The 21,330-nt window shown below is 40.3% G+C and overlaps 1 protein-coding gene across 2 annotated transcripts in view; it reads right to left on the bottom strand.

Moving 5' to 3' along the window:
* FAM107A (family with sequence similarity 107 member A) overlaps window positions 1-21,330 on the bottom strand; it is a 1,773,139-nt gene that overhangs the window by 299,014 nt on the left and 1,452,795 nt on the right. The gene's annotated exons all lie outside the window — the stretch shown is intronic.

Consider the following 21,330-nt stretch of genomic DNA (forward strand, 5'->3'; position numbering starts at 1 on the left):
CTAGTTCTGGCTCCTTTAGGAGCTCTTACAGACACATAGTTCCACTGCACTTACATATCACATATAGATGGGAACATATACAAACTGGGCAGTGGTGGATACAAACATAGGGTATTGTTCATTTCTCTGACATCCCCTAAACAACAATTATAAGGTTTCCCCATTTATTATATATAAATACGTATAAATAAGGTTATCTGCATCCTATGGAATTCAGGATACCCAATGGCATATGATATATTCCTGTCATTTACTGTCAGTATAAAGTTGTTTACAATTTGTAATTCTCAAACCCCTCTATTAATAGGCCCTGAAATTTCCCACTAAATAATTCAGTTCCAGTCTGGGGTATAGCTGTCTTAGCTATGTATTTAGTGCATTTAGTGCATTGCTTCATATTTTAACTGTAAAAATTAACAGTCCAGGTATAGATTTTTTCTCAGAAGTTAAAAGTTTGGTTGGAAGAAACAGATTAGTCCTGCTAACCCCACCTTTATGGCAGATGATGGGCAGATAGATCAAGTTACAGGATGAAGGTGTCGGGGAGTTCTGTGAATCTTTAAAGTCATGGAGGCAACTGGACATCTTCAGGTAAGGAGAGAAGAACCTGGGCAACTCAGGTAGGGCATAGGTAGGTGTGACCTCTTTCTGCAAGATATTCTTTAAGTAAGCAGTCTGGTTGCTTTACCCTTGAAAGGAATGCAAATGAGTGGGACTGAGGTCTGGTATACATTAGTTAGGCCTGAGGACTGTTGATTGTATTAGGAGGTAGGTAAGGATTTTTGGATTTTCCGTTAAACTTCTGAAGTTCTTAATTGCTTGCCTTCTGGATATTTATTTGTTTTAACTGTTGCCTAGCCCATTTTGAGGTTTTGAATGCATCTGGTTGGCTAGTTTAGCATGCAATTTACTTTTTACTTATTATAGGTTCATTAGTACTTAGTAGGCTATTGATCCATGAGGATCTTTAGAAGCCTAGCCCTGCATTCCCATGAAATATTTAATCCTTGTAATTTAGGTATAAGTAACCTAGAGCCAGCAGAACATTTAAATGTTTCCCTTATCCATAAGGGACAAGGGTGCTAACCATCCATTCATCCATGATATGTTTGAACAGAGCAAGGGAAGTACTTTGCTTTACATGGAGAGGAAGACTATTCCCAAGAAATGGTATTCTCTGAGACACATATCTATCCCTCCAGGTTTATGTTGTAGATGAGATTAAGGTCTTTTAAAGCTTATGTTTTTGCCACCATTGAACTTACAGATGTGCACTAGATCAGAGAGGATAGGGTCTGTTTAGGCTCTGTATGTGAGGCAGATATCACCCCTCAGTAGCTTGTATGATGTTGTATGAGAATGCTTTGAGATGGTCAGTGTAGTTTTTATGAATTAGGACCTTTATTTTCTTGGTGAGAAAGTGCTGAGGTCATTCAGTTCTGTTAAGTGTTTGGACAAATGATCAGCCTAATAAGTTCCAAATACAGTGGAATGATCACATTCCTGGACCTAGACTCCATACCCATACAAATAAGCTGAACAACGAAAAAGGATGGTGGCTACACAGTGATCAAAGGAGAGTTTGTTGTCCACATAAGTTCCTAGTTCCTGAACTACCAGATCAATATTCAAGGGTGTGTTGTCAATGTAATAGTTGCAGTGCACATTATACTTGCCAAAGGTGACTAAATATACATTGTTTGGCATTTAATTATAGTCTATGCTTATGACACCAGTTATTTGTTTGGGAAAGGCCTTCTTGGAAATTTTGGTTTCCTCTGGAGAATCTGTGATGACATCAAGTTTGCAGTCAACTGCAAACCTAGTCAGCCATAGACCCTTCACATTAGCTTTATTTTCCAAGAAGTAAACTCCAAAGAGGACTGGCCCAAATCCTGAAACCCAGGGTACACTGTTAGTGACATGTCTTTTGGAGGAGGTAGAGACACCTACCCTAACTTCCTGGGTTCCATTTGTGTTCCAGTTTCCCATCCAATGAATTACACAGAGATTACATTTAAATTGAGAGTTTATCAACAATACCTTTGTGTGGAATGGTGTCAAGTACCTTTGCAAGATCTAGATATGTAGCGTTGAACAATTTTCCCTCATCCGTTGCTTCAGTAACCTTTCAAAGAAGTCAACCGAGTTAAGCAGGCAGAATCTGCCCTTGACTAAACCAAACTGGCTTGGGTCAAGAGTTTTTTGGGGTTACTTATCTATTTATTTATTAATCTCATAATGATCCTCTCTATAGCCTTACAAATGAGGCTGTTTTCACTTATTGGTCTATAATTACCTGGGTCCATTGACACCCTGCCTTTCAGCAGGAAAATCATTGTTGCTGTCCTCTATTCATCTGGCATAAAACCTGTTTGGGGGCTGATAATAAATAGCCTCTGTATGAGTTCTGTCAGGTCCTGTTTCAGGTTGGCAAGTGCTCAGCCTGGTATACTATCTGGCCCCATAGAAGCAGTGTTCTTGGCCTTGAAAGTGCTTTGAGGAATTGGTCTTAGGAGATTTAGGGAGTGGTATGTGAGCTGGGAATGTTATTGGAGAGAGGAGGTGATGTTAGAACTAAATTCTTCTGCTAGTAGATTGGCTGTGTCCTCAGGGCCATTTATGTTTAGCTTTGTGCAATGCTGGGCATGGTTTCTAAGGTTTCTAATATAGTTAAATAAGGCCTTATGGTTGTCTTTGCCTGGGTGGCTATTTGTAGCTCACATTTAGCTTTGATTGATTTATTTGAGGACTGGAGTTCCTTATTAATTTTAGAAATTAGTTTTTTTTTTGTAGATCCTGTTTATGTCTGGTTTCTCCTATAGAGGTTTATGTTTAAATCTGGCATTCCTTTTACTTCAAAGGGGGCAGATGCATCTATGCAGCTATTCACATATGCATAGAATTAGGTAGTGAAGGATTCTACATACGCAGAGGTATCATCAGGTTGGAGGGGGATTTTGAATGTAGCCAGATCATCACTCAGTTTTAGTAGATTAACCTTTGCATAATCTCTGAATACCAAGGTATTTGAAGATGCTTCTGGAGAATGTGTCTGCTTTATGATCTGATTTGGGAGGAAGCTACAACTAGTGGGCAGCTGAGTTGCCCCATACTGGTAAGGTCCAAGTCCAGGATTTTGTCTCCCCTATTTGGGGAGCAGACTCACTGGTCTAGAGTGTTTGTATTTATGAAGTCCAGAAATCTCTGGATATAGATATTAGGGGATGTTTGAGTCTCTCAGTTGATGGAGGGGTAGTTTAAGACCCCTAGGAGAAATTTAGCCTATTGCACACAGACTTCATATTTGTCAGATAGGAAGTATGGGCCTAGGGGTGGTATGCAAAGGGGTCCTATAGTTAGCTATAATGTGATAAGGGGTCTTGTTAATATTTAGGTGGACATGGAAGAGTTCTTGGACATTATCCCACCACTATCACAGTAGCAGCCATCTATATTCCTCCAGTAGACAACATTCCTCTGATCGAAAATATTCTTTCATACTTTTCTCAACACATCCCCAATGAAACTATCCTCCTTGGGGGATGTCAACATTAACTGGTTAACTCTCAGTAATCCAAACTCTAATACTCATATTAATTTATATGGATTTACACAGCTAATCTCCCAACCTACTCATACAAACAACTCTCACATATCTAGCACTCTTATTGACTGGGTACTTGTATCTAATCCTTCCAAATATCATAACCCTGAAACCCTACTAAACACCCTGAGTGATCACTCCCCCCTATAAAAGTGCTTAGGTTCACTCCCCACTTCTCAAAACCTCCTAAATTTATCACTTGTCATAAACACTCTAACTTCCATCCAGAAACCTTTAAAGTAAATTGGAAATTCCTTACGCAACTCCCACTAGAAGAAGCAGTCCTAGCTTTCAACTCCACCTTCCTTAGCATCTTAGACTCACTTGCTCCTCCTCACAAAGTCCGAATTAAATCCACCATATCTCCATGGCTTTCAAAAGCTACTCATACCCTTATGATAACTAGAGACAAATTATGGAAAAAAGATCACAAACTTAGATCCCTGCAGACTTACAAAAATATAAAGAACTCAGAAATCTGACGAAAAGACACATGAACAAAGATAAAAAGGACTTCTATAAAAAACCTCCCACAGCCCTAAAATTTAATCCTAAAAACTTCTGGAACTTTATTAACCAAATATTACATCCCGGTAATCTTACCTCCCCCAATCCAAGCCTAGACAAGACATCAGAAGAAAAGTATAGTTGTGTATATTTACCATAAATGCAGATGTTCGAGTGTATTCACTGTTGCAGTCATCACACTTGGGTTATCTGCATGCAGGTAGCCCTCAGCTGGCCTAAATACCAGAGTCTTCGGATTTCTGCATCGGATGTTGTCGCTTCTTCCATGACGTTAGGTTGTCAGGGGTATAAATAATGCAGCCAACACCATTACATCAGTTTTTCTTGCCCCAGATGTCAAGTGCCCCCACAATAGGAAGCAATTATATGTTATGGTACACCCCCAGCAAAAAGCAAATACACATGACATAATATATGCCAAATAAGAAGGAAAGGTAGAGCCAAGAGAAGTCAGGGGGCTGGAGGGAGGGTAACCAGGGCTGCAAAAGTGAATACACTCAAACATCTACATTTATGATAAGTGTACACAACTGTACTATGTTCTTTGTGTTTCACTGTTGCAGTCATCACATTTGGGTTGATTCCCAAAGCTAAGGAAGGGAGGAGGCAGTTAAAGAGCATTAGGGCTAGCAATCAGGCCTTGTAAGACTGCTGTGGCAAATACAGCTGTGGCTTTAGAAAAGACAGGCAAGAGATAATGCTTGCTGAAAGTATGTACAGAGTCCAGGTAGCAGCTTCCAGGATGTCCCTGATGGGGACTCCTCTGAGAAATGCTGTAGAGGTAGATGCAGCCCTGGTTGAATGGGACCTTAACTTTGTATTGGACAAACTCACTCTTCCCCACTTTGTATCAGCTGCTACAGCAGAGTTGAAATTCCTTTCTTGGAAAACAGCCTTTCTTCTAGCCATCACTTATGCCTTGGGCATAAAGGATAGATTAGTCCTAAGGGAAACCCTGTGGAACCTAGTCAGACTTTCCCGGTCAACAAATGTTAAATAAATAAAATAAAATCTTATCCCCTGTGGGGTAGGTTTTCCATGGTGCTTGTAGCAGAAATGGATGCAATGGGCTATCTATTTGGAAATGGTTTGCTTTGAAATGGTCTTTCCCTCTGCCTCTGCAGCAAAGCTAACTAGCAGCTGGTCATATTTTTTGAGAGGCTTAGTTCTGTCCAAATAGAATCTAAACTGTCTGTGCACGTCCAGAGAATGCAGTATCCTTTCCCCCTTATTTTGAGGATTTGGGAAAAAAGTAGGCAAATGAATGGACTGGTTTAGAACCACACTAGACGACACCTTGGGCATAAAGGATGGATTAGTCCTGAGGGAAACCCTGTCCACATGGAAGATAATGAAGGGTTCCACTGCCATGAGGGCCTGCAGTTCAGACACTTATTGCAGAAGTGATGGCTAGAAGAAAGGCTGTTTTCCAAGAAAGGAATTTCAACTATGCTGTAGCAGCTGGTTCAAAGGGGGGAAGAGTGAGTTTGTCCAATACAAAGTTAAGGTCCCAGGCTGGAGTGGGAGGTCTCCTGTGGGGGGGGGGTCTTAAATTTTTGGCCCCTCTAAGGAATTGTTTTAGCAGGGGATAAAAGAAGAGGGGTGGCTCAGTATTATAATGTGCTGAAATTGCAGAGGCATGAATCTTAACTGAAGAGAAAGATAGGCCCTTGTGGAGCATTTCTATTAAATAATCTAGAATATGAGGTAAGCTGGGCACCATTGTGCCCATCCCCTGAGCCTGGCTCCAGGAACAGTATCTTTTCCACTTCTTTGAATTGGATTTTCTAGTACTAGGCCTCCTTGCCTCAAGAATGACATCCAGCACCTGCTTACTGAGGGTTGTTAGAGGTGAGCTCAGGGAATTAGCCAGGCTGCAAGGTTCAGTGTTTGATGCTGAGGGTGCAGAAACTGGCCTGCCTGCTGGGACAGCAGGGAAGGGGTCTGAGGCAGGTGCCATGGTTGCAGCACTGTCAGACTGCGCAAAAGGGGGTACCAGTGCTGGTGTGGCCAGTCTGGGGTAATCAGGATTGTACTTGGCTTGTCCTGTTTGATCTTTAGTAAAACCTTCACGAGGAGAGGCAGAGGGGGAAAGGCATAAACTGACAGGCTTTCCCAGGTAAAGGACAGAGCATCCACTTTCCAAGCTTGACTGTGGGGAGTTCTGGTGCAGAATTTGTTCAATTTGTAATTCTGAGGGGAGGCAAACAGGTCTGCCTCTGGTGTCCCCCATTTGTTCCTCAAGAGCTTGAATATTTTGGGTTCCAGTTTCCATTCGTGTGGGTCCATGAACTTTCTGCTTAAGTCATCTGCCAGTGAATTTAGTTTGCCTGGCAGGAATTGAGCTTGCAGGTTCACTTGGTAGCTCAAGGCTGTGTTCCACAGAGCCATGGCTAGTCTGCAGAGTGGGTAGGAAAGGGTTCCCCCTGCTTGTTTATGTACCACATAACTGTGGTGTTGTTTGTCTTTACTAATAGCTGTCCTGGAAGAATATGGTCTTTGAAGGCTGTCAGAGCATTCTGTACAGCTAACATTTATTTTTGATTGATATGCAGGTGCATCTGTTTTGGGTTCCATTTGCCCTGAATGCACTGCTCTGCCATGTGAGCCCCCCATGCATAGTCTGATGCGTCTGTTGTTAGGGTTTGGGTGGCAGGGGGTAGAGTGAAAGGGAGTCCCTTGTTGTGGTAGCAGGCCTCTGCCCACCAAAGGAACTCTGCCCTTAGACAAGGAATAATATGAATCATTGTTTCCAGGTCCTGAGAATGTTGACACCACAGACATTTTAGATACCATTGAAGTTTCCTCATATGCAGTCTTGCATATAGAATTAACAGAATGCAAGAGGCCATGAACCCCAGGGCTTGCAGGATTTTCCTTGCAGATAGCTGGGTTTTCGTGGCCAGTAGGTTGAAGTAGGTTGTCAAATAAGCTTGTTTCTCCAGAGTGAGGAATGCCATCTGGGAAGTTGTGTTCAAACTTGCTCCCAGGAATACAATCCATTGGCAGGGTACGAGGTGTGATTTCTTCTCGTTGATGGTACCCCAGTGAGGTTAGAAGTCTCTTTACAAATACCAGGTGTTGTAACAGCAAGTCCTGACTTTCTGCCTGAATCAGGCAATCTTCCAAGTATGGGTAAATCTGAATATTTCTCTGCCTGCAGACGCAGTAAATAAGCCAAAGGGAAGTGCCGAGAACTGATAGTGCATGGAACCTGCCCTGAAACGTAGGTATTGTCTGCAGGATTCCCTTATTGGGATGTGCAGGTAAGCTTCTTTTAAGTCTAGGGTTGCCAGCCAGGCATCCTTGGCTAGCATAGGAAGAAGCTGTTAAAGAGTTAGCATTTTGAATTTTGGAACCACCAGAAAGGTGTTGAGAATAGAGAGGTCCAGGATAGGATGCCAGGAGTTTTCTTTTCTGGGAACCAGGAACAGTCTTGAATAAAAACCTTGTCCCCTTTGTTCTGCTGGGACAGGTTGAATAGCCCTGATACTAAGGATTGAGAGCACTTGTTTTTGGGTCCCCACCCACTGATTTGGGGGGAGGTCTGGCCATCCACTTTGGGTTGGGAGTGAGTGGAAGTGGAATCTGTATCCTAGGGAAACTATGTTTAAAACCCATTTGTCCTGGGTAATGAGTTCCTAGTTTCTTGCATGCACGGTGAGCTTTCATCAAGCAAGTAGTTGAGCAGGACCTGGAAAAGTTAAGGTTAAGTCATTGTGCCATTTTTCCATAGGGGGTTGGCTTACTACTCCCTGCTTTGGAGGTGGGAGCCTCCCACTGCTTAAATCTGTGCATAGCCTGAAACTAAAGTCTTGGTAGTCTGCTGCTACTGGGTTTGGACTGAGAAGGCCTGGAAGGGACTGGAAAGGACCTGTTCTTTGAAGGCCAATGCCTAATGAATCTAGGAGGCTGTACTTGTAAGAAATCTTTAACAGTTTGCATAGATTTAGCTTTTTTCTCCATCCTTTTGAGGACTTCTTCTGCTTTGTTGCCAAAAAGGCAGTCTTGATTTAAGGGTCATCCAGTAATTTAGCTTTAACATGATTTGGCAAGTTTTATTCCTTAAGTCAAGCATGCCTTCTAAGTACAGACCCAGTGACAGCAGCCCTGCAAGATGCTTCTAAAGCATTAAAACCACATTGCAAAGTATGTTTACCAACTTATTCAGCAGAATGCATCAACTCTTGCAAATCTTTGTGTTCAGCACAGTCAGGAATCAACATAATTTTCAGTTTAAATAGTCCCATAATATGCTGCTGATACTTTAACATATGAAACTGGCAATTTAAAGCCCTAATGGCCAACGCAGCAGAAGTGTATACCTTCTTACCCCATCTGTCTAAAGCTCTAGAGTCCCTATCAGAAGGGGTATGATTTTTGGCTCTTGAGAAATGGTCTCTGGATCCACAGTAGGATTGTTGAAGAGGAATTTGTGAGAGTCAGGTACTCTGTAATACCTGTCCGGTTTCCTGGGAGCTGGAGGCAAAGTGTCTGGAGTAAGGCTGGATTCCAAGAAAACATCATCTACAATCTCCAGAACAGGAATGATAGCTAGAGACCTGTGTTGAGGCAGGCGTAAAAATTCTCTAAGTCTCTTTTTGGACTCAGAATAGTCCTGGCTTTCCCAGTGGAAATGCTCCCTAAGGGTATGCAAGGTTTCACCAAAAGAAAAATCTTCTGGAGGGGAAGCAGAGGGAATGGAATCCTCTGCATCAGAATCCTCATAAGTAGATAAGGGTAAATTGTGGTAATCAGAAGGAACAGAGATATCAGATTCCTGATCAGAAGAATCAGAAAGAAAATCAGTTCTAGGTCTCAGAGTAGGGAGGCTGGCTTCCCCTAATTAACGTAATAAGGTCTTCAGCCATTCTAATCATTTGTTTTTGAGGCATCTGGGCCTGAGAATGCAGTTTGGTCATTGGTTTTCTAAGCGTAGTGCGAGGAATTCGGTATTCTTAGCTTGAAACAAAGTCATCAGTTTAATATGAAAATTGGTAGGCCCGAATACACCCTCAGAAGCCAGTGCCTGCACAGCGGCTCCGGATCCATCCAAGGTAGAGACATCCACAGGTTCCATAGTCAAAGAAGCATCTCGCGGCATACTGGACTCTGAAAGGGTCTCAGTAGAGGCCTGTGAATCTGTAGTAGCTGGTATCAGGGGCTACAAAATCGCCTCACTGAGTACTGGCAGACTGGCGACTAGCTTAACGGAAGCGTCGTCAGCAGTTTTGGACCTATGCAGTCTGTCTCTGTATTTATCCTTACGGTTTTTTGGAAGATCGGTAGTTGGATGGCTTAACAAAGCCATTTTGGAGTACGGAGATCGAGAACGAAAGTATTTAGCTACAAAAATAGTCCGATGATGAATAGTTCGGAGGTTGAACAAAGCACAAAACCGACAGGATGGGACGTCGTGGTCTGGGCCTAGACAGGTGACGCAGTAAGAATGAAAATATCTATGAGGTATTTGCTTTACACAGGCAAGACAATTGTTAACTTTTTCTGACATCGGTTAGAACAAGAAGAAAGGATCCCCAACGGGGTACTTATCTTTTTGAAGACTTCAGGTCTGAAACTCGAAAACGAAAATTTCAGGAATAGCCCAACCAGCACTTGCGAACTGCTTCTGCTTCGGGTACTGCACGGCAAGAAAGACTGATTTAATGGCATCGGCTGTATGTTTTATACCCCTGACAACCTGACATCATGGAAGATGCGACAGCATCCGACACAGAAATCCGAAGACTCTGGTATTCAGGCCATCTGAGGGCTACCTGCAGGCAGATAACCCAAATGTGATGACTGCAACAGTGAAACACAAATAATATCTGCCACTATCTTCAATACCTATTTTATCAATTCAATATCTAAGCTACTGAACTCTAACCCAAGCTTACAAGTCTACTACTAACATCTCCAATTTTTCTGGACCTACTCCTAATACTATCTCCCCAAATACCTTCTCCCTCAAACCTGTACCTACTAGCTACATCAGAACTCTACTCTCTAAATTAAAACCATGCTCAGCATCAACGGACAATATTGCTTCCACTTTTCTTCTACTAGCAGCTGACTCTTTGGCTCACTCTGTATCTATCCTAATTAATCGCTCTATCTCTGAATCTAAAGTCCCTTCCATCTGGAAACAATGCACCACTTTACCTATACACAAAGGAGGTAACTCCTCTGATATTTCCAACTTTAGACCTATCGCTATCCTCTCCCCTCTCTCTAAAGTACTAGAAAAATATATTCATAAATAAGTTATGCAGTATCTAATACAGGAAAATCTGCTTACACCCACTTAACACAGCTTCAGACCCAAACATAGCACCACTACAGCTCTATTATCTTTCCTCAGCACTGTCTCTATAGCCATGGATGACCATAAACTTATTTCTTGCCTATTTTTGGACTGCTCAAAAGCTTTTGACACTGTCTCACACTCTTTTCTGCTGCACAAACTGCATAACCTCATCTTCTCCTCTGATACTGCTGCACGCTTCTCCAGCTACCTCGATGGCACTCTGCACTCTCCCCTCCTCTACCTGTAAAAATGGGTGTACCTGTATCCTAGGGCCTTTAGTTTTTAATATATTTACTAATTAGCTCTATACCTCCTGTACTCAGTCATCTTTAGTGCAATACACAAATGACTCTGCAGTCATCACCACAGCCAACTCTCCTTCTAAGCTCTTCTCAGCTACTCAGGCATCTTTTAACTTAGTTGAAACATGGCTCTCCAACAACCACGTCATCCTTAACCCTAAAAATAAAAAGCTGTTACTCTTCCTACCTAAAAAGTTCAACAATATTAAACCCTCCTTCTTCATACAGTCCCTTAATAACACTCCCATTCAGGTAGACTCCAGCACTAAGCTTTTAGGCGTAACCATCGATGATCAGCTTAAATTCGACTTGCATGTTAATAACTGTATCAAAAAGACTCATTCAAAACTAGGGGTCCTTTACCGTAACAAGAAATTCCCTATCTCTGAAGCCAAGATAACTCTCTCTCTCTTACCTACCTCCTACCCAGTCTAATGTACAATTCTCAAATTCTCACAAATCTTAACTCAGCACTCCTGACCTAACTCAAATCCACCTACAACAAGGTAGCTAGATTTGCTGCCCAACAAACCTACAAATCCCATCACTGTCTCTCTCTAAAACACCTAAACTGGCTTGAACTACCCCACCACCTTCTTCTCTCTCAGCTCCAGATCATCCATTCTATCCTATACCAGCCTTCCTACTGCCCAGCACTATCCCCTCTCATCTCCCATTATTCTCCCTCCAGACCTCTCCGAAGCTCTAACCAAGACTTATTACAAATCTACAAACCCAAGTCTAAATCTGGACACAACATGTACAGCTATCACCCCACTATTGCCTGGAATAGGCTCCCACTAGAAATCAGGACCCTTACACATCCTAAACAATTTAAGACAGCCACCAAAGAGCACTTTAAGTCACTGGTCCTGCCACTGCACTCTCCCTCCTTAACATCCCCTACTTCCCATACCTTAATCTACTTTCTGCCCTTAACTCACTCTTCTCACTAGCTCTCTCTAATCTTCCTTGAATACTCTTTCTACTGTCTTCCAAAATCTATTAAGCAAATTGCCTCAAAGAAACATTCTACTGTAATTGTCTTGCCTTCATGCAACTACATTATGATAAAACTGGGTTTTTTTAACCACTTACCCCAAAAACTACACTCATCTTAATGACATATTCTATGCTATACTCCTGATTATTGACACTGTATAACATTGTATTGCTACTTAATTCCTTGTAATAATCCTGTAACATTGCTGTTTAATGCTAATTTATAATGAAAATTGTATAATATGTTGGAGCTTTTCTCCCTGGGCTTCCGCTGAAAAAGGGCTCTTCAGCTCAGTCGGACAATCCCGGTCAACAAATGTAAAATAAATAAATAAATAACCCCGTCTCACAATTATGGAGGTAAAATGTTGTTTTTACAAATATAGAGGCTCCACTGCCTTTAGTCCCTTTGTCTAGTGCATTGGGTCTGAACACATGGTAGTGTTGAAACCTGGTACAGACCGGGTGCTGTTAATGGTTTTGAACCACAAGTCCATGATAATTCATTTGTTGATGCACTCCAGGGTAAGCAGTGCCTGTGGGGAGTGAATTTTTTTGTTGAAGCTCCAAACATTGAGCAAGAAGACCTTTATGATATTTCGATTCTATGTGATTAATAAGTTGGACACCTTTGAAGACTGACATTGCTTAATAAAGGCACTTTGGGGATGGACACGTTTTTTGTTAATATAAGAAAACCTTGGAGGATAAGTGCAGGTAATCCCTGACAAAGCAGTTAGGACTGTCTACCATCTCCTCCCAGGGTGAAACATAATGGATCTCCCTTTAATTACATCAGAAGCTAAGCCAATTGTTGAAGTCAGTAATCTTTTCATCATATTGTGGCATCACTATCAGTGATGGTAAAATGCTGCTGGACTAGTTTTATACTTCTCTGAGTTGAGTATTTGTATGGTTGCTCGGGATATGTGCTTCTTACGTCACATTTAACAGGCCTTTGTGATTTAGGAAGGTTACTTTTAAGAGTCTTGTTAATGTTAACTGCTTATTATTTAATTGTTATTGTCTCATTTGACTTTCTGTTGTCATTTTGAACCAGATACAACATGGGCTACTGCACGCAAGGCAGAGCCCAGGCCTATAGTGGAGAGCAGAACAAAAAGCTATAAAGTCTGCTGGATGGAAGGCCTGAAGCCTGTAGCTGTGGTAATTGTTTTGATTGTTAGAAAAGGGAAAATAAGGTGAAGCAAACATTTTAGCTACTAATCATTTTAGATACTCATTATATTTTTTTTCATTTAGTTTTACTGTTGGCTGGATGAGTTGCAGTTTGTTTTTATCCTGAGTGTTCATTTTCTTCACTGCTGTTTAGTTTATTTGCTGGTTATTGATTTTCTCAGTATTTAGATTGGTAATAAATAATGCTGACTTGCTTTTGGCTCACAACAGAATGCAGAATAAGGACCACTAAGTTGGTGCTAATTGTTTCCTTACTGGCTAACCATATATATATATATATATATATATATATATATATAAAACAAATGCTGGGTTTAGAGTATGTCCAAGTATATACTTGTGTTAAGACCAAAGAACTATAAGGCTCAGGTATGCTGTCTATGGTTGGTGATAATACTGTATCGAAATTACTGTGAATTCCAATGCAGTGTACAGATTAAAGTGAAAGCCATTTGCATTAAACTTGTAACAAAGCTCTTTTTGTCTTATTGCAGGAGCAAGTCCATCTGAACCCCCCCACCACACACACACACACACACACACACACACACACACACACACACACACACACACACACACACACACACACACGTACTCTACAGTTGGGAAAAGAGCAATGTTAAGGTTCAGAGAGAGAGATTTTCAGCATAACCTGTTTGCAGTACTCGGGCTTGGAGCACTAATCATTACACAGCTGTGACATCCCTGCTGCACAGGCCTCAGGCCTGCAACTGAAGAAATCACCTTTTATGTATTTCAACTGCTGTTGACTCAGACAAGTGTGCAGTACAAGGAAGGATAAGATACTGGAAACTTGTTCCGCTAATCATGTTACTGTTACTTAGTGTGAACTAATGTTTGTCTCAAGTCATTTGTTTTAATTGTCCTCTTGACCAAACTAATATATGATTTCCATTTGCTTGGTTGACAGGGAGTTTGGTCAACAACTGTTTAACTGACTGCATTTTTTCGATTATACAGAGAGTCGACAAGTGTGCGAGATTGACAATCCCTGGGTAGACTAATATTTCCTTTCTCCAGGACTTGTGTGATCTCAGAGTTAGTATACATATAATTAGCAGGGATGGTGGGGTTCAGGGGGGCTTGGCCCCCAGAGAAAACAATGTTTTAAAGTTGCGTGCACCTTTGTACTAGTTAGTCAAAGTTTCAGTTTTTGACATAGAGTGGTTTACCTTCAGGATGTCAACGTATGTGTAAGTCAAACAATGGAAGTTAAATTTTTATATACATATATATATATATATATATATATATATATATATATATATATATATATATATATATATATAGACATATGGACATGAAAATAGGAAGCACAGAGGCAAACCTAAGCCTAGCTATAGACTATGTCCCCAAATCCTGGCACACTGCTCTAGTGGTGCCCTCCACAAAGATGAACCCCTAATGGACTATAGAAACTTACGGATCTATCAGCTTTATTAGTCTGATCTGTAAAGCCACAGAACTCAGCATCACTGACCTCATAAATCATGTTAGGCTAGATCCATGACAGTTTGGCTTCATAAAAGGTAGATCGTGCCTGCTAAATCTTTTTGATTTTTAGTATTTTTGGACTGCTCAGACCTATTTTCTACAGGTCTGGTCCTCAGTGTCCTATGTCCATGTCAGGTCTACCAGACGTGTTTCTATCCCTGGACTTGCTCCGGTGTCACTGGGGTCAGTCATGGACATTAAGGGCATTACAGGAGCTTAACAGTCTGTGCCTCCGTCCACTGTTTCTTTTTTTAACTTTATATGCCCTACCCACTTTCACTTTCCCCATCCCCCATGCTGTCTCCCATACTTGGTGATTATGTCTGAGGGCAACTCCACTCTTTGGACCACTCCTGCCCTTAATGAGTACCCCGAACAAGCACCCTCTCCCCAAGGCATGCCCATCTGCCCCTGCCATTCTGTCAGTTGCTTGGGATACTAATCAAAGCTGGGTTGGCTGGGCCCTAGTCAGGTCTTTATCCTTATATGCCTCCAGCATGGCCTATGCCTGCTAAATCTTGTCATCTTTTCTGAGACGGCCACTGTAGTGGTGGAGGGTAGGCATGCTATTCTTACTGACTGTCTTGATGTGAACACAGCATTTGTCACCATACCACATTAATTAATTTACTATTTATTTATTTTGCATTTCTTTACCGGAAGTGTCTGACTGAGCCCAAGAAAAAGGCCTGTTTTCAGCGCAGGCCCAGGGAGAAAAGCTCCATGATACAAAATGTAGAATACAAAACATAGAATTCAAAACATGGAAATTTTTATAAAAAACATAGATTTTTTTTTTTAATAGGTTGCATAGTAGAACAGATATACAAATTTACAGAGAAGAGAAAACATACTATGGTAGTACAAGTAAAGGAATGAGGATGGTAGTTCACACATATTACATGTTATACTGGAAGTTCTTGAATGCACATGTAAGTAACAAAAAAAAAGGGAACTGTTAGCAAGCTAATAAACATTGATCACAAAGTGGTAAAATGGATAGCTAGTTGGTTCAAGGACAGACCACATGTCCATTTAGGTGATACCTCTTCAAAATGAGAAAAGGTGAACAGTGATGTCCCCCAGGGATCTGTGCTTGGTCTCTTTCTGTTTATCATTTATCTCTCTGGCCTCAAAAATGTTAACAATGATCTCTTGTTAACCAAATTTGCAGATGACTACAAACTGTATATAACTGTCAAGTCCCCCAAATATACATTTACCCTTCAAAATGAATTAAATCAAGCTAATAACTGATGTTTAGAAAAAGAGCTGAAACCAAATGCCAAGAAAATAAATGATATTCCCTTTGGGAAAACAGTTAATCAATGCAGCCTACAAAACTGACCATTATCAAGTCAGACAGTGATTAAGATCTGGGCATCTGGATCGATAGTTCCATCTCCTTTGAACACCCTGTGGCTAATGTATTCAGGAAATCCTTCTATATTTCACAGCTAATTGGCAAAGGCATCCCTTCCAAATGCAATGAAGTCATTGCTCCCTAATATTCTGCCCTGGTCTGACACATTTTTGAACATAATGCATCCTTCGGTATGCATCACACTAGATGCATAAAACAAATTGAAAAATTGCACATTTATCTAACCAAAAGTACCTCTGATCTCAAAAATCTTTGTTAGCATGAGAGCTAGATAGACTAACTAGAAATAGTTAGAAGCCTTGTCCCTGAATTCTGTGTCTTATAAGCAGCTGAGGGGATTTGTGTCTCACTTGCCATACCTTTAGGGATCCTATTTTTTTTTTTTTGGTAAGCCAAACAGTGCAACTGGCACTAGAATGAGAGATCGAAACCTATATCAGGAAATATATAAAACAAAAAAACAAGTAATCACCGTGGCATCCCTGAAGTCTCAAACAACCCACTAAACAAGTATAGTGGGTCCAAAAACAAAACAGTTTAAGAAACTTCTCTGAGTGGAAGATTTTCAATCCATATATATGTAGTTAATCACTGTATATTAATCAGATCAGATAATGGTTGTAGAAGTACTAAACTTAAACTCGTCCTAAGTAAAAAAATAAATAAAAAAATAAAAAAATATATAATTTGAAATATTGTACAGAATTATTAAGTATTCAAAAGTAATCCAAGCAGGGTAGGCAGTCTGTTTCCAGTCTAAAATCCTTTATTAAGTAAATATATATATAAAATATATAAAAATATAAATATATAAAACAAATATAAATATATAAAACAAAATGGTGGGAAAGTTCATTAGTCATTGCCTCCCCCTACTTTGGAATAAACTTCCCCTGTGGATCAAGCAATGAGATTCCTTCTTATCCTTCAAACATAGCCTGACTCTGAGCACATGGATGGGTACCTTTAAATTTGCACCAGGACGTACAGGCTGAGAACTCCTTGAAAAAGGTGATAGAGCATGGGTTTGGTTATTGGCAAGGGGCACATGGTCTGATTGCCTTGTATATCCTATGATGCTATGAATTATGGATCTGCATTATATCATTCAGAACAATGGGATCTGTCTACCACCCCATTTTTTAGTAGGGATATGATTGTCAATGTTGTCAACTAATGGAGCTGTTTTATTCTCACCTAGTTCTCCACTCTACATTACCACCTCCCTTTTATCCTTGTGAATTTTACTTGTTCGACAGGGTGGTTCACAATGATTTTTTTTGTAAACAGACCATAGCTCTTATCTGTCCCTGATTTTGCAGAAAGCCCTGATTTTGCCTCATATTTTAACCCCATCCCTCATATTTTTTTTATTTTTCTTGTAAATCCCTGAGGGTTACAGTCAGTCAATAATGCTGGGCATATTGATGCAAAACATCATTGTACGATTTTTCTAAGTGAATTGTGATAACATACCTGCTTTTGGGGCTTTGTGCCCATATTATTTTGACTTTGCCTGTTCTTCTTGTGCAGAGAACTACACAACAGACTTCACACTCTGATGTCACACCCAATGACTTGTTTGCCAAATACAGACACGCAAAATATAGTTCACAAGAGGCAGTATTGAAAGAAAAAAAGAAAACAGTAATGCAACATCAGGTGCAGGGTGCGAGCAGCCTTTATGGAGATGACAGAATCAGGATCCATGGAGGCAAGACACCGGCCATTGGCACGATCCATGGAAGCAAGACATCGGCGACTGGCACAATCCATGAAGGCAAGGCAATGGCCATTGGCACAATCCATGGAGGCAAGACATCGGCCATTGGCACGATCAATGAAAGCAAGGCATCGGCCATTGGCACGATCCATGGAGGCAAGACATCGGCCATTGGCATGATCCATGGAGCCAAGACTTTGGCCATTGGCACGATCCATGGAAGCAAGGCCTTGGCTATTGGCACAATCCGTGGAGGCAAGGCATTGGCCATTGGCACGATCCATGGAGGCAAGGCATCGGCCATTGGTACTAGATGATAGGTTGGTTCAGCAGCTTAAGGGTAACATTTTGGAAACACCAGGTCTCAGAATCTCATACGATACTTAAATGTCCATGGTTCAAACAGTTGGGTCATGCACTGTGCTTGTATTAATAGTTACATGTTTTTAATGGATTATACTGTAAGCAAATATTACTAAGTATTTTGTTTTGTTTTTGTTTTTTTTTTTTTGTAAAGTACATATTTCCAAGGTAGAGAGGGAGTTTTTTACACTGTTATAATAACATTGTTGCTTAATCCGCTGTGCAGCCAATGGTCATAGACTGGTTTTCTTGAGGCTAATGTTTTGATTGCCATTATGACTATTTTTTAAGAATTCTCTGGAAAAGGTGACATTATTCTGTGTCTACCTTTTTCAATGTAAGCCTGTACAACAGCTCAAACTGATCAGAAACACTGAAATACTGCAACAGATGTAAAGATCTTTCTGCATTACAGCTACTGCTAAAGTTTAGTGGGCTATGTTATGGAATATTAGTCTCTTTAACAAAGAAGCTGTCAGTCAAGATTGCTTTACTGGGGGGTGATGAAATAGCTTCCAAGAATACTGTTAAGCTTGAAGACGGCAGAACTTCTTTTGCTGACTTTAATGTTAGGTTCCCATACTGCTACATAAATAAGTGGCCTAGAAAGCAGAGAAATGCACCGTACTGAAAAGGACAGACGGATCATTACTTCATACAAAATGGTCAGGGGTATATATTCTAGTTAACCTCTACACTTTGGAGAATGACAACACAGTTCTTCTGTTATGCATATCTGGGAACTTACCTACCCCTTCATTAAATTAATATTTTGATGTGTTTTTTTGAGAAATTACAGTTTAATCCATCAGCACAAGTCCAGTTGCACTTGAAGGAGCTTGTAGTCATATTTACCCTTCCAGATGACTACCAGCATCTTAAAGGCACTCAGTGGCAGACACAACAAGTTCTCCTCTGCCATTTATAGAAAGGCTAGCAGAACTGACTGACTGCAACCACTTTACCAGGGAGAGCTATATCTCCATGAGCTACTTTGTCTTCTTATTCAAATGATGTCCTGTTGCCAGGTAGCAGAGTAGCTCAGGGACAGGTTGCATACACAAGTAAAGGGAAAACAGTTTAAGGATTTTTGTCCGTGACATACATACTTTGGGTAGGTTGTGTAGGCAGGACATAATGGAGAGGTACAGTGGCAAGGAATGTCCTGCTGCAATTGTCCCTGACCACTGTTACCTACCTGTCCCCTTCCTGTTCAGTAGTCATACTAAGATGATGTTAAGGTAGTGTGAAGTTACACAAAATGTGTACTGCACAGTGCTTCTGTATTATCCAGTAGTATTTATATGTACATTAAAAATGTTTTATGAATTCTTCATTAATGAATTTACATCTTCCATAACCAAGCAAACCTCTCAACCTGCAGACATTGAAAATAAGTAAAGAGGCCCTTTAAAGGTAGGTACATCCATCCAAACGTCTGGACATCTAATTAGCATACAGTTTGAATACCAAATATGCATCTCTCTTCCCTCTTCTAGCAGGAATGCGGGATACTACTCAGAAACATGTTTAAGAAAGAGAGTGACAAAAATGATGACAAAAAATAAGCACATTATCAAAGAGATGGTAGAAAAACTGTAGCCTTTATTGAACTGTATTTAAAAATTCTACCACACAAATTCATTTATTTTGCTTTTGCATAATGTACATGCAAAAATCTGTGTCCTCTTTCTCTAAATTATTGGCACTACTAGTATGTTGGTCAAGTAGTGTGTTTTCTATGTAATGCACAGCTTCAAAAATCACTTGTGATGGAAGGAGTCAGCAAATTTTTTGAAGGGGTAAATGAGGCCTGAAAATAAGGATATGCCTCCAAAATAGATACATGTGCAGAAGTAAATCAAGCCTAAAAATAGGAATGTTCCTCCAAAACAAGAGACTGCCGAGGGGTCGCAACCAAATGATTTACCACAGTATGGTGCATTATAATGGTACAATGCATTTTTTTGTTTGAAGACACAAACATTACTTGAAGGACGTATATTAGGAATTAGAATATGAAGTGTTGAAGGTTAGATTTATTAATGTTTGTGTCCAAGGGCTTGAGATGCAAACAGAGAATAGAGAAATAAAACTATGATTATATGCTTGGGACCAAAATGCAGGGATGGGGTCATACTTCTCAATTTTTTGCTCAAGCATACCAGGCAAATCCCAAAATAATGAAGATGCAAAGTCCCAAACATCAGGAACACTTTTAATTATTACTCTATTTCGCTTAAAAATAACTTAACAGGTTTTTTTTATCAAGATACATTTTTTGGACTATGAGAAGCGTGGAACTTTAATGTCTGTCATTACTGGTTGAAGGTAATGCTCTGTGATTTACTAGAAAATCAAGACATTTTATGTGGGATAAGCAAAACTATGAGACAAAATCAGGACAATAATGCAAAATTCTAGGCATTCGAGAGGTGCAGATGTAATAAATGATGGCAGACAATGTGTCTGCCAAGGCATTAAAAGACAAGGACGCTGGGCAGTATGTTTGATGAACTGTTGAGGTGGGGACTTAGTCGCATTTGAAGTTTATGTATGATACCTCTCAACTGTCCAGATTTCTGCAGAATATCCGGATTTTTGCGTCATATTTTTTGTCCATTTCTCATGAAATTATGTTTTTCTGGCAAATTGTTGACAAATCATTGAGGGTTGAAGTCAGACAATAATGACAGACATTTGAGTTTCAGACTTCATACCCTTCAGAAAATGCATGCTAATGCAAAACCTGTTATTCTATCAATTTTCTAAGTTTGTAAGAAGAATATTTAAAAAGTGTCCCTATTTTTCGACCTTTGTCCCCCCATTATTGATGGCTTTGTCCAGATTTCTTGCTGTAAGAGGTTGAGAGGTATTTGTGACTGTTTGGGGGAGTAATTGCTTTATTTAACTCACATTAGGAGGACTAGACTATGTCAGAAACCTATACATATAAGTGATTTTTCTGTTGGTTCATGGACCTTTTGGAGTAGGGGTATGTATGACTTACTGGTGTGTTAGAGACTGGACTTTATAGTGATGAGGCATACTTACTCTTAAGCTCTATGTTGGAGAGTGCATTGTGTGGGGAGAAGAAATCCTGAAAATCAGTTTACTGGTGGTAAGCAAGAGGGCAGGATAGCTTAAGTATAACTTCTGTTTTGAGTATCAAACAGCAAAGAGGCAATAGGAGATGGATACTCGTACCTACTCTGTGTGTGAGGGTTTGAATAGCCAACAGAAGCTGATATTTACACATAATTGCTTCAATTAGGTACTGAACTAGAAGGATGGATGCGATTTTGTAATACATATTTGTTCCAGAAAGCAAACTGCAATTGGAGGAGTTAGTTTAAAAAGAAGTCTGTGTGCAGCTGCAGGGACTAAACACAGTAT

This window comes from Protopterus annectens, chromosome 7.part1 (genome assembly GCF_019279795.1).
Source record: "Protopterus annectens isolate FY-2018-M chromosome 7.part1, PAN1.0, whole genome shotgun sequence".
Taxonomy (NCBI): domain Eukaryota; kingdom Metazoa; phylum Chordata; order Ceratodontiformes; family Protopteridae; genus Protopterus; species Protopterus annectens.